This window comes from Bombus bifarius, unplaced genomic scaffold (genome assembly GCF_011952205.1).
Source record: "Bombus bifarius isolate JDL3187 unplaced genomic scaffold, Bbif_JDL3187 scf7180000010252, whole genome shotgun sequence".
NCBI classification, from domain to species: Eukaryota; Metazoa; Arthropoda; class Insecta; order Hymenoptera; family Apidae; genus Bombus; species Bombus bifarius.
The window spans coordinates 1,125,957-1,139,891 of NW_022885576.1; positions in this window are offsets into that span (position 1 = coordinate 1,125,957).

The window sequence follows — 13,935 nt, forward strand, 5'->3', positions numbered from 1 at the left end:
TCCACGTCAAATTTCGTATTTTCGAAATATTTGCAAGATCATCACGAAATCATAGAATTCATAGATAAATGAGTAAATTCAATAATTTACTCTGAAGTTTTGGCATATTTTAACCATAATTACAATGAATACTTGCATACTTGCTGAAAGTCTTTTACAAACCAACGTCTTCTCTCTCTCTCCCTCTCCCTCTCCCTCTCTCTCTCTCTCTCTCTCTCTCTCTCTCCATGTCACTAGTTAACAAACCACTGGACCCTGTTATTTGTTACAAATTAGACAAAATTATTAACAAATAGATACTCCGGTATCCCAAACATGGAGCACTTTCTCCACCAATATCAGATAATAAATATCTTTGCACGTCACAATGGCAAGTTTCGTAATAAAAATCAAACGTTAAGAGTAAGTATTACGAATATTATTAGTGAAATTAAAATGTTAAATTACCGTATAACACGTTTACTTATTTTAATGTCATTAGACTCGCCAGACTTGAAATATGGGCATGTATTTATAAGTCACCCTGTATTAAAACAAAGCCAAGAAAAAAGCTAAGAATCCTTCATACTCTATATACGCATCATCTTCCAAAACACAAACAACCATCTTCCCCTCTATAACTCAATCCAAGATACAAACAAACTTTCACAGAGAGTCTCCCTCGTCGGCGCGCGTACTTACATACACCAGGCACCAGGAGCCATCTAAAATACTCGTCTCCCCTTATAGATCACGTGCATCTCCACGGAGACACTTTATTCTGCTCGTCAGCTACTACGAGCGTGCGTGCTTTGACGTGAGAATAAAAGTGAAATCAGAGTGAATCCGGCAGATCGTGCGACCACGCAGTCGATAATCAGCCGGCAATAAAGTTGTAAAGCGTCGCACGCCGCACAGGAATGTCGTTTCCGTGGGCCGTGACCCGTGGCTTTCGTAGACTACTCCGGTTTATCGGTACGTGCATCTGGTATTTCCGTCTGCAGTTTCGTCTACTCTTTTCGGCGGAAAAGAACCACTAAAAAACCGCGAGATCACTTTTGACGAATTGCTCGCGCAAAATTCAATACGATGCCGTGCTGTTTCGACGCGATCATCCGACGTCCACCGGTAGAGAGCTGTTTGCACGAAGATACGAACAGTGGTGGACGTTTGAATCCGAATTTCAATGTTCTTCGATATTGCGACAAATTTGAAAAATTCCGACATTTCAAAATATCAAAAGTCTTAATAAATCTCGGGATTTGTACGTTTCTGTGATTATTGGAAATCACGAGGAATACGAATTAAGGAGGTCGTTTGGATCGAAATTTCCATGATTTTCAATGGCGTAAAAAATTCTAGTCACTGATGGTTCGATATCTGAAAATATCGAAAGTCTTAGTAGATCTTGAACTTTTTCGATTCCTATAAATACTGGAAGTCTTAAAAGCTATTAAAAGTACTAGAAGTCTTGAAAATTTCGAAAGTTTGATAAATATCCAACGCTTTATGGAAAATACAGGGTGGTTGGTAACTGGTGGTACAATCGGAAAGAGGGTGATTCTACGCGAAAAAAGAAGTCGAAAATATAGAATAAAAATTTTGTTTGATTTTTCCATCGAGACAACGATCTACAGTGAGATCCGTTATAACGTACCGCAGGCGTACCGGGCGAAAATTTAAAGTCGATTTTCTTGAAAACAAAGCCTCAAACGAAAAATTTTTATTCTATATTTTCTATTCTATATATTCTATATTTTCTATTATTCTATATTTTAAGGTTTAGGTGACCATCTTGGGTCATCAGCTGTAAAACACGTGTTCGTTGTAGCAACACTGAAGACCAGAGTTTTCTTATACCAGAGTATAAGGACAACTTGATGAACATAATGCGTCAACAACTAGTAAATACTCGGCGGGTTCGCTAGCTACGCTCGTAAAGGGCGTATGCGGTAGTAGTAAGATGTCGCGAGTTCGAGACCACTCCTGGACAAGCCAAGGTGGAAAACCAAATATCATCTTAGAACGTATATACAACGGGCAAGTGGGGCCCCCCCCTTGCCTATAATGTTGTAATGCTTTCTATGAGTGTTTGGGAAGTACCCCCGGAGATACGGTCACTCGTACACCTAGGCCCGCCCGTGGGGTTTTAGCCGATAAAAATCCGCCGGCACCTTTGTCCCGTCCCGTGCGATGAGATAAGGTGTCGGTGAAGATTTCCCCATGTAAAAAAAGAGGTTTTTTTCTTTTTTTTTTTAATTTTTCCATCAAGACAACGATCTACAGTGAGATCCGTTATAACGTACCGCCGGCGTACCGAGCGAAAATTCAAAGTCGATTTTCTCGAAAACAAAGCCTCAAACGAAAAATTTTTATTCTATATTTTCGACTTCTTTTTTCGCGTAGAATCACCCCCTTTCCGCTTGTACCACCAGTTACCAACCACCCTGTATATTGAAGATACTATTTTGTAATATGTCAAAGCTAAAATGGATATAACACATGTAAGAAGTTCCAAACATGAATTATTAGAAATATTGAATATCCATCCAAACCTTGAAGGCTTTTAAGATTTCCAAGATTCGTCGAACCTTTAAAGACGTAAGACGATGTGAGATTTAAAACTCAAGATTTGAAAATTATCTAATATAGCTACTGGGCGTCAATTTTATTTGACAATTCCTTTTCTTTTTAATTCTATAGTACAATAAATTTCATGCCTGAACTATTTTGTGGCTGCATTTTACAAAAGTAACGCCAAACTGACGATATAGGCGTCATTCTTTATGCTCCTCGTATCAGGGCGAAGATTAACATAAAAATATAACTTGTTCGTTGTCTGCTCGACAGTTGAAAAACTATGTGCATTAAATAAACAAAATTTATATTTCTACTAACTAGAATAAGTATTTTAATATAGTATACTAAAAAACGACCAATTGGTTGTACAAATGAATAATCTTAAAGAATAAACTTTTTGTGAGTGAGATTCAAAGTTTACTTAAAAAAAGGTACAACAAGTTGTTCAATCAAAACATTCTTCGTTGCTTTCTATAATTTTAAACCGCCCATCGAGTGATGAATTCCGCCACGGAAAAATGCTGTGTCTTCGGACAGGAACCAGTCATCAAGTCATTTTGGTACCTGATTCGTTAATTGGAAACGCATATCGGATAAACCATGTCGCATCGATCGGAACTGGTAGTAATCCAAAGGAGTAATGTCTAGTGAATAAGCTGGCTTGCTCGCAGCAATTTCACAAAAAGTTCTACTTTGTCCGTCAAAGCTACAGAACGCAACGACAAATACTTCGATCGAACAACTTGCGGTATCTTTCTTTATATAAACCTTGAATTTGACTGAAACATTTGGATTATTCGTTTGTACGCGTAATGCAAAGAGCGATAATCTCTCGACCACCATGATGTTCAAATATCAATACGAGCCGCTGTATGTATTAATTAAAATCTTGTGCCAACATCAATTAACGATGGAAAAGAACAAACAGAAGCTGGAGATAGAAAGAGAGTAAATTGTCGAAAAAGAAAATAACGATGGAACATTGTGTAAAGTCGCATGGATTCTCATAATACAGCGTTTTATAGAGGCAGGATCTATGGTATATTGTATATCTATATCGTACACATACAGTGCGCGTGCAAAGTATTGCCAGATGTGAGATCTACCAGGCATGGAACCAGCGATAAAGTTGCTGGTACGTTGATACTAAAATCTTTCGTTGATGATAATTGATTATATTTGTACGAGCTACCGAACCGTGCAATTTACAGTTAATACAGCAATGATAAGCTGCGGACTGGAGTAAAATTGTTAATTTCATACACGAATGAAAATGCATGTTTACTAACTAACTGCGTTATTTGTAGAGAAAAGTTAATTGATATACCGTACATCCAATTTAAAATAATTGATTCTTGAAATATCGCGAAAGTAATAACTATTTGTATAAAAGCTTGATAATGGAGAGGAGAGTGAAATGTTACATTTGAACTTTTACATTTGAACGAAACGGCTCTTAATTGCTTCCGAACAATTCGTATTGTAATAACGTATGTTCCTTATTTATATTTAGCTTTCGTACATTTTGAATCTGTTAACTCGGAAGAACGAGCCAATTTATCATTTGAATTTTTAATATCTATGATATCATAACTTCCTTATTTATGGACGCCTTATATCTTAACTTGACTTTTCACTGTTGTTGAAGATATATTACATTCTTGTTCGGAAGAATAAAAATCGACCCACTTCAGATGGATTTGTTTCTATCGACTTTTGATTTCGTGATTATTGGACTGTTTGATTAAAGGATGAATCTAAAGCTAAACTGCTATTAACCGCCATTAAGGGGGGGGGGGGGGTAAGGTTAATTCGTACAAAATAAGGCATGTTTTTGTGAATTATTTGTGACGACACAGTTAAAATCTCCTTATTAAAACCAATAGTACATTAAAGTATGACATTCGAAGAATATTGTATAAAATTTTCACGGAGAAATATTAAAAAATACGGCAATGGCAGCAATTATTCGGACGTGTCTCGGAAAAAAGGTAGAATTGCGGTGCCCCTGATAACTTGGTGCTGGATTATCTGAAATAAAAAAATCAAAGTTCATTCGTTAGGTAACAGTTTTCCCCAGGTAACGCTGGGAGGGTTTTTCGAAATTTCAATTTTTCACTTTTTTGGAAGACTTTGAAGAGATAAATTAGCTGATTTTGCGAAAATTTGCGGCTAAGTTTCCCTTCAAAGTGTTCCAAAAACGTGAAAAATTGAAATTTCGAAAAACTCTCCCAGCGTTACCTAGGGAAAACTGTTACCTAACGAATGAACTTTGATTTTTTTATTTCAGATAATCCAGCACCAAGTTATGAGCAATTCTACTTTTTTCCGAGACACGTCCAAATAATTGCTGCCATTGCCGTATTTTTTAATATTTCTCCGTGAAAATTTTATACAATATTCTTCGAATGTCATACTTTAATGTACTATTGGTTTTAATAAAGAGATTTTAACTGTGTCGTCACAAATAATTCACAAAAACATACCTTATTTTTGTACGAATTAACCTTACCCTCCCCCCCCCTCCCTCCTTAATAAGAGAGATCACTGAAATTTGACATTTATTTACAAACTGTTGTTTCTTCTCAACTTTCTTTAAACTCTCCGTCGTACGTATTCGCACATTTTATTCAAATGCCATCACATTTTTGCACCTTCGTCTTTCTTGTAGATGCACAGAAACCCGCAGCCTAATAGTTACGCTTCGATTCTAAACTACGTATTATTAATATCCAAAAGAAAATGAAAAGTTTCCTGTTCGCCTGTCCCATTAAACAACTTTATGGAAAAAGATCAGCAAAACTTAAATAGTAAACTGTTTAATAACGCGTGCACATTACCTTTGCCCGGCTCCATTAAGCGTCTACGTGTCCGACTAACTTCTAATTATAGACATAAGGATTAAATTAAGCAAGTTCCTACAACCGGCTGTACGCGTCTGATATTACCGATGCTTAACATACTGCCACGAAACGATGATCAAAATATAATCGCCGTCGCGCCTAACGATACGGCTCGAGCTTAACACTTTTACCAGCAGCATAAATTAGTCGTGTTATTGGTGTCATTAAGTTGCTTCGCGTCCCTGCAGTGGCTGTACCCCCTCTATGGTGCACCCTGTTACCATTTCTCTTCGGCTACGGTGCCGTAAATAAAGGTGCTCGTCAGAAAAAGGGCCGGTTCCTACCGCCCAAACTGAGGTGACAAGAAAAGTGAGAAAGAAAGGTCGAACAAAGGAACTTGACTCTGCTACAGTTCCCGAGCTTTCATATCTCCGTCTCGCTCTTGTCTTAACAAGCAAAAAGATCTTTAACCCATTAAAAATCAACGTTGCCTTAACGCAACATTCCCTTTGTTATCTCTCTCAATCACTTTATTCAACTCTATCGAACTTTGATACATATTAGCTTTTCTATTGTAGTATGTCCAGGTACGTATGACGCAATCGTTAATTATTTTGAATAATTATAAAAATTAATATAACTCTCTTCTACCGAGCTTTACTGGTTTTATTTATTTAATTTTGTTGTATAATTTTCAGAACGCGTGAATAAATTAGCGATTAGATTTGTGAAAGAGATAGGCAATGATAATTATTGTACAATTACGGTTTTTGCGAATACGATAGAAAAGTTAAATAAAATTCGTCGTTGCTAAGCATTGAACGGAGATGATAGGTTCTTCTTTCATCTCCAAATTTCCCATAAATGAACAGAGATTCACAGTCTGCTAATCAAAGATGATTACCAACATCCTCCGTGCCAAAACATATTCGCGATATAATTGCAGAATCTCATCCATGTCTCGTTCTTTTCGTTCGTCCAGGAAGGTTACATGGCGACGTTATGTTATAAATGTATGTGAATTCTGCTTTAACGAACGTTTATGCGAGGGCATAGCACGCGTCTCTGTCAACCACTCAAGAAGCTCGCAAAGGTTCGCGAACCACTTGCGCACCCACGGATGCGTGTCTGTACAGAAGGAAAAAGAGAGAAGAAAAAGAAAGAAAATTGAAGTAGAGAGATTCGCGACGGCTCAAAGGAAACCGTTTCTCAGCCTTATTCTCCTCTTTTTTCCTTCTTTTCTCTTCCTTTTCTTTTCTTTTCACACCTCGATTCGTGACAAGGGATAAGTAAAAGAAGGAAAGAAACCGTGGAATAAGAAGGTTCGATCGACGGGAAATCTTTGAACGTGTTGAAAACGGTAAAACAGACGGCGAAGCGGGCGAAACGTTGGGACGGAATCGAATAGTAAAAGGGAATCCATAAAATGGAGTCCGATTGACGGCGACCATGGAGGGAGAAATGTACCACGAAGACGTTACGTCTGATCGTAAAAAGAGAAGGAAAGGAACGGTGAAAGAGAAACGATATTTCGAATCATCGTTGAGGCTTGACGGGCTGGAAGCCGCATAACGCGTCTCTCTTCTATTCAACGATTTATCCGCTGGCCTCTGGACGGAGAAAGAAAAAAATTCCAGGATCGAGGACCGCTTTAATTCCTTCCGATCGTAAGCAGAGATCTTTAGCGTTCGGGAAAATAAGAAAAATGATCGAGTGCGAGGATACGCAGTGCTACGTAAGTATCGAAGATTAAATGACAAAGTAATTAATAATTCGTTTTCATTTCTTACTTGATACTGAAAACGTGTTAATATGAATTATAGAATAATAGCTAATAAAATGTCCTTCAAATTTCCCTACGTTTCACTACTTATTCTGTAATTAATATTAACGTGTCTATTCCTTTCAACACAATTATACGTGGTATATTTTATCCATGATATACGCGTTCGTCTTTAGATAATTATCAAAGAACAAGTGGTATAAATGACAAAGTCTCTAATTGGAGAAAATTTTAGGCAAAATTAAATCCTGGTAGAAAAATTTATATATATTTCATTTCTGTATGTATAATCATTTTCTAAATCGAACATTCCAGATTCCTGAAACCCTAACAGATGATTAACGTATGTACTATATGTATCAAGGTCTACGTTGTTGTCTTCCTCCCACCATCAACTTACTACAAATTCGTCAGCCGAGAAAGATTCCTTGAAAAGAAGAACCAGAACTGAGAAAGATGATAAAGAAGAAACAGTAGCCACGCCGTGTTATTTGTTGCTCGCTGGACGAGCGTCGTTAAAAATGACTCTATTAATTCGAAGGATGATTTAACGAAGTGACAGCAGTTGCGTCGCATGACCGGTGTGCACCCCCTCTTTCTTCGTCCATTGGTGCCTCTTATTTCGTGACGTTTGGATAACTTAAGGTTGCCTCTGGCGAGCTCCTCCTGCGCTTTCGACCCTCGTCCGCTAATAGCAACAAGTTACTTCTGACCCGTCAGCGGGACAGACCCTTGCGACGCCTCTATATTTAGCCCGGGTCGAACCACTAGAGAACGGCGAGAAAACACAAAAGAAAGCTGGCGAGCGGAGGAGAGCGCCGGCGAAACGAGTGCAAAGGGGACATCGTGATATCTCGCCGCGAAGATTCTGCCGGCCTGCGGCTTCTGGCTCGCAGCTGCTACCATGTCGCGGTAAAAACAATGTACATAGATACGCCAGACAAGCCGAAAGGATGGCAGCCTCGCCCTGCTGACACGGTCAGTCCGAGGATGTCCACCAGATCTGGATAAATTCCTCCGAATTTCTTCCTGTCGCGTACGCAATTCACATAGTGATTTCGGCAACGTACACAGGCACGCGAAAATGTTCCAACACTCGTGGCAACTTGTCCTTACAGCGAAGATGTTTATGCAAATTCGTATTTTTATGAATATAATTTAGAAAACGCAGTACGTAGGTGGAAGAGTGTTTTATTACTAAATATCGTAAAAGGTACTATACTATGGACGTTTTATATATTTTCGCATACTATAAGCTTACGATATCGACATTTTCAAATTTCCTATGAACGCACAAAAATGCGTAGCGTAGTTGTTCTGGAGAAAAGTTGAACGAAATGTTTGTTCGAATAACGGGAAAGGAAATTTTTTGGACAAGTTTATCGGATCTGAAACGACGCAATGGAACGAAATGATGGCACGGGGATCGATTAATGCAAAAAAAGTCGTAGGGTTTTGTTTGAAAAATAAAGTGGACTTTGCAACTGCGCCGATGCACTTTTGAAAACAATCGCACCACACGATACGTAGAACTTGACAAAGGATGCAAAATTTCCCTCCGTATTTTTTTTCTATCTGCAGTAGAAACGGAGTTGTAATCTGGCTCGGTTATTAGATTCATCCTGTCTAAACACGATAAATGTCTTATTAGAGGAACTAAAGTAATCTATCTCGTATAACAGATTAAATAGGACTCGTGAGAAGGTTTTCGTAAGTATGAAGGTAAAGTTTTAATAATATTGTGTCGAGAATAATTTTAAGGCCGTAAAAATAGCTCCAAGAACGGCTCTCATATCGTTCATGTTACAACGTATTACTTGCAATTTGATGTCGATCTACAGCAGAACTGCCTAAGCCAAGCCCCGGAGCTTACTATATACATATTACCATAATATAGCAGTGATGACTGATGCGACGTTATATGGCAGAAATGTGTATTAACGAGCACGATTTTCCTGTACCTACATGGTTACGGTAAATACAAGGTATTTCTTCCATAAATAATATCGATTTGAATATTATTTGATATAATATCGGGTAACCGAGAAAGTTCTTGCCCTTTTTAGGCTTATCTCTGTTGATTAAAACGTCAAGAACTTTCTCGATTGCCTGATATTTAATGGATGAAATAAGTGTCTGCTTATGTTCCATTCTTTTAATCGTCTTCGTCGAGATACGAATTTGCATGGATATTCGCAATGTATTCGTTAGAATGCTAATGACATTGAAAAATGTTTCATGTATCGGTCATAATATGTTGGGTAAAAAGTTTCTATGAAGCCACTGTATGAAAAACGAAATGCGCTCTCATTAATCCTTCGAAGAAGAAAAGTAAAAAGCAAACACGCTTCCGACGTAATAACACTCGACTCGAGGAAGTACCGCACGTTTCGTAGTCGGCGTCGAAACTAGGACTTCACGGAAACGCGAATGAAAAAGAAGGAATTTTACGAAATGACGAGAAGAAGGGATGCTTCTTGCGCAAGTGTGGAGAGACAGGTCTCTCGTTGTGCTGCCTCGAAGCTCGTAACATCGGTGAGACCGGAAACGAGACAATGACAGATCGTAGCTTAGTCAGAAACGATACTATGATCTACTTTTCGAAAAGATTGAAAAAATGATAGACAGAGAAATGGATACGTGGCGATTTGAATTCCCTAAATGCTTTAAAAAATATTATTTCTATGTTCCAGCTCATTTATCGCTTTCGTACTGAGACGATCTTTTGTACGATAAAAATTAATAGATTTTATCTAATATCTACGTTCACGACACTTTTAAGCGATTATGAGTTAAATAGAGTACCTGATATCTGTCTTGCAACAAAATAACAAAGAAATAACGAAGAAGAAAATAACGAACAATTTAGAAAATAACTATAATAGTAATACGATTAAATATAAAACATATGCACTTTCAATTTTTTTTATAGGAAGTAAATATCGACAGTTGTGTTACGTATGATAAAATTTATAGTACACTATGTTTGTTGCCTTGCCCGATACTTCCTTTTTAATCTACTAATTCTTAATCATTAACGTAATAATATAAATTTATGCAATTGTCTTGCAGGTGTTATCGACGATCAGTAAACTCGACAAAGTGATTCACCGCAATGGTATTGCACAGAAGCGTGAAAGAGGAAGAAAGTTGGCCACGTTGTTGAACGCAATTCGGCTATCAAACGGAGAAGTTGGCATGAGAAAGCGCAAAGCCGCGCCACCACAACCTGGTAATGAAGTTGGCAAGTAGAGATACCAAGTCGACGTTTCCAATACCGCTGAACACCGCCTTTTCTACGTTTTAAATCGACGATGGTAAAAGCATAGGAAAATTGTTTTAGGAACGATGGAAATTTCGCGCAGAACGACACTACGATCGTAGTGTTCGATGAATTTTTCCTACAGACGCGTTAACTCTAAGTCTACGCTTCAAGCCGTATCCGCACTTAAAAGAAACGAGTCTTTTACTATGGCTCACGAAATTGTTTGAATACTTACCATAGACAACTTTTATACAGGGTGGTTTTTATAAAAGAAGTCGAAAATATAGAATAAAAATTTTTTTTTAATTTTTTTAAAAATCTACAGTGAGATCCGTTATAACGAGATGTGATGAAGTGCGCGCGTACCGAGCGAAAATTCAAAGTCGATTTTCTCGAAAACAAAGCCTCAAACGAAAAATTTTTATTCTATATTTTCTATTCTATATATTCTATATTTTCTATTATTCTATATTTTATTATCTTATCAGCTGTAAAACACGTGTTCGTTGTAGCAACACTGAAGACCAGAGTTTTCTTATACCAGAGTATAAGGACAACTTGATGAACATAATGCGTCAACAACTAGTAAATACTCGGCGGGTTCGCTAGCTACGCTCGTAAAGGGCGTATGCGGTAGTAAGATGTCGCGAGTTCGAGACCACTCCTGGACAAGCCAAGGTGGAAAACCAAATATCATCTTAGAACGTATATACAACGGGCAAGTGGGGCCCCCCCCTTGCCTATAATGTTGTAGTGCTTTCTATGAGTGTTTGGGAAGTACCCCCGGAGATACGGTCACTCGTACACCTTAGGCCCGCCCGTGGGGTTTTAGCCGATAAAAATCCGCCGGCACCTTTATCCCGTCCCGTGCGATGAGATAAGGTGTCGGTGAAGATTTCCCCACGTAAAAAAAGAGGTTTTTTTTCTTTTTTTTTTTAATTTTTCCATCAAGACAACGATCTACAGTGAGATCCGTTATAACGTACCGCCGGCGTACCGAGCGAAAATTCAAAGTCGATTTTCTCGAAAACAAAGCCTCAAACGAAAAATTGTTATTCTATATTTTCGACTTCTTTTTTCGCGTAGAATCACCCCCTTTCCGCTTGTACCACCAGTTACCAACCACCCTGTATATTAAGTTGTCCGAAAAGTGCCTTTCTTTTACAGACAGGTCTTTTACAACGATGTATCTTTATATAATACAAACATGAAACTTAATCTGTCGAACGTTGTGATCTTTATTTCGATAGAACAAAATCGATCATACGTAACTCGATAAAATAATATAAAACGGAAAATGCTGTGCGTCCATTATTTCCTTATAAAAACGAAAGAAACTTTTTGGACGACCTAATATAAAAAAAATTACAAGATATTCGTGGCAAACATATATATGTATTTAATAAACAATTAGTATACGATATATAGTATTAGTATACATAGCCATCTTAAGCTTATAATAAGTATTAAATATGGTTCCACTTAATTCTTAGGCTTGGATAGTTAGTTATTTAAATAATCTAAATAATGCGATCTCTGTGAAATATATATTTGCACGGGATATCTTGTAATTTCTACGTATATGTTCTTAGATTTGTTTCAAACTTTACCAATATAATCAAGTTAGTTGCGTCTCATTATGAAGCTAGTGAAACTTTATAATGTACCGCGTAACACACGTAACATATTCACAGAAGGAGTTTACAAGTATTCATTGTACCATGAGATTATTGTATTATTATCGATAATATGAATATTGTGTTATTAAAGTAGTTTTGAAATCCAGATTACTTGAGCCGTATTTTCATTTACTTTTTCATATTTTCTTAAATATTTCGAATACTGTACTTATAAGCCAGATGACATAGATGCATAATTCATGATCTTGTTAATTTACGTTCGTTCATCCAGCGTAAATCGGACGTAAGATGTATTCCACGACGCTGGAAATCGAACCGAATTTCCCACAATTTCCCCGATAGATAATAATTTGCATATCGAGGGTTTCTCATCGCAGAAAATCGTTCGCTACAGGCCATTCTCTTTCCGTTTTCCGTAGCGTAGACGATAACAGTTTTAGAAGAAAGCACAGTCACCGTGAAACCAGAACGAATTCCGTGTCGACGAAATTTCCGCGAACCAAGAGAAGATGGCGTGAATAGGGACGAGGGAAACAGGGAAACCTCGATAGAGAAGTTGGAGGCAGTCGCGTGTTCTCCCTCGTCGCGTAATAAAGCTCGCACGAACGTTGTTGACAGAAAAATAAAAGCTGGCTGTGCTCGTGGCAGCTGTGTCTGCCGAGGGGGAAATATCGCGTATCCTTTTCCGATTATGCGTTTGCACGAAAATACGGGCCAGCAAATATTTCAGGCGTGCACAACGAAAATTCCCAAAATTGCTAGAGGCCCGATGCGTTTGCGCCGTTTTGTGAAATATTCACCGGCGATGCCTCTGTGTCTTCGTTGGATAGGTGCAAACTCCCTGTAATCGGATACGTTCGATTTACGAGAAAGGAAGCGGCTAAAAAGTCGATAGATGAGAAATGCAAACCGACATTGTTGCCACAGATGGAGACTTACAAGGAAAGAATACGTTAAGTCACATTTCCAATTACTGTATTTCAAATGTACGTGTGTCTAATTACCGAATCAGCATTTTATATGGTGTATCGGTAATACATACGAATTAAGTGATGGCAGGACGATGCATTGTACGGTGCAATGCAACGAATGAAGTAGAATGTGCCAGCTAAGGTTCGACACATTGCAGCCTAAAATCGTTTTCTTGCAAGGCGACATGTTTTCTATCGACAATTTCTCAATCCGAAATTAATTAATAGTTCTATTATTTGACGACGATTTATAATCTGCGTTATTTGTATTTACGACATCTATATCGTGTCTTTCTGTTATTATTCACGAAAGTTTGTTTAAGATTGATTTTCTATGGCAATTTCTATGATATAAAGATATGTACTTTATTACTCTCTTCTTTTATTTATTTAAGTAAATAATCATTTCTTAAGGTAATAGCAAATTGGCACGAATACTATACAACTGAATGATGTTTTGATTATTAGCACTGATGGAATTATCGCACCTCGATAATTCAGGCCACGGTATTTCATCGAAAACAGCGTGTTCCGGAGTTTTGCAAAGCGAAAAATTCCGCATCATTCGTTTCGATCGAACAAAACCCGATCCGAATAATGTATCGGGATATTATCGATGCTTCTCGACGGTACGAGCGATAAATGTTTGAATGCTTCCAAGGTTAATCAGCCAGGATTGGTAACAATTAAACAATTAAATTCATCGACAGATTAGTGTAAATAAAGAGCGACTATTGCGTCCCATTTTTATTTCTCACAGTGAAACGAAAGTTAATAATTCGTTAAGAAATTCGGAAGTCGAGAATTTTAAATAACTTAAATATTTTAAATAAATAATAGAAAGTAAGTTTAAGGAGATAATAATTTTAAGAGG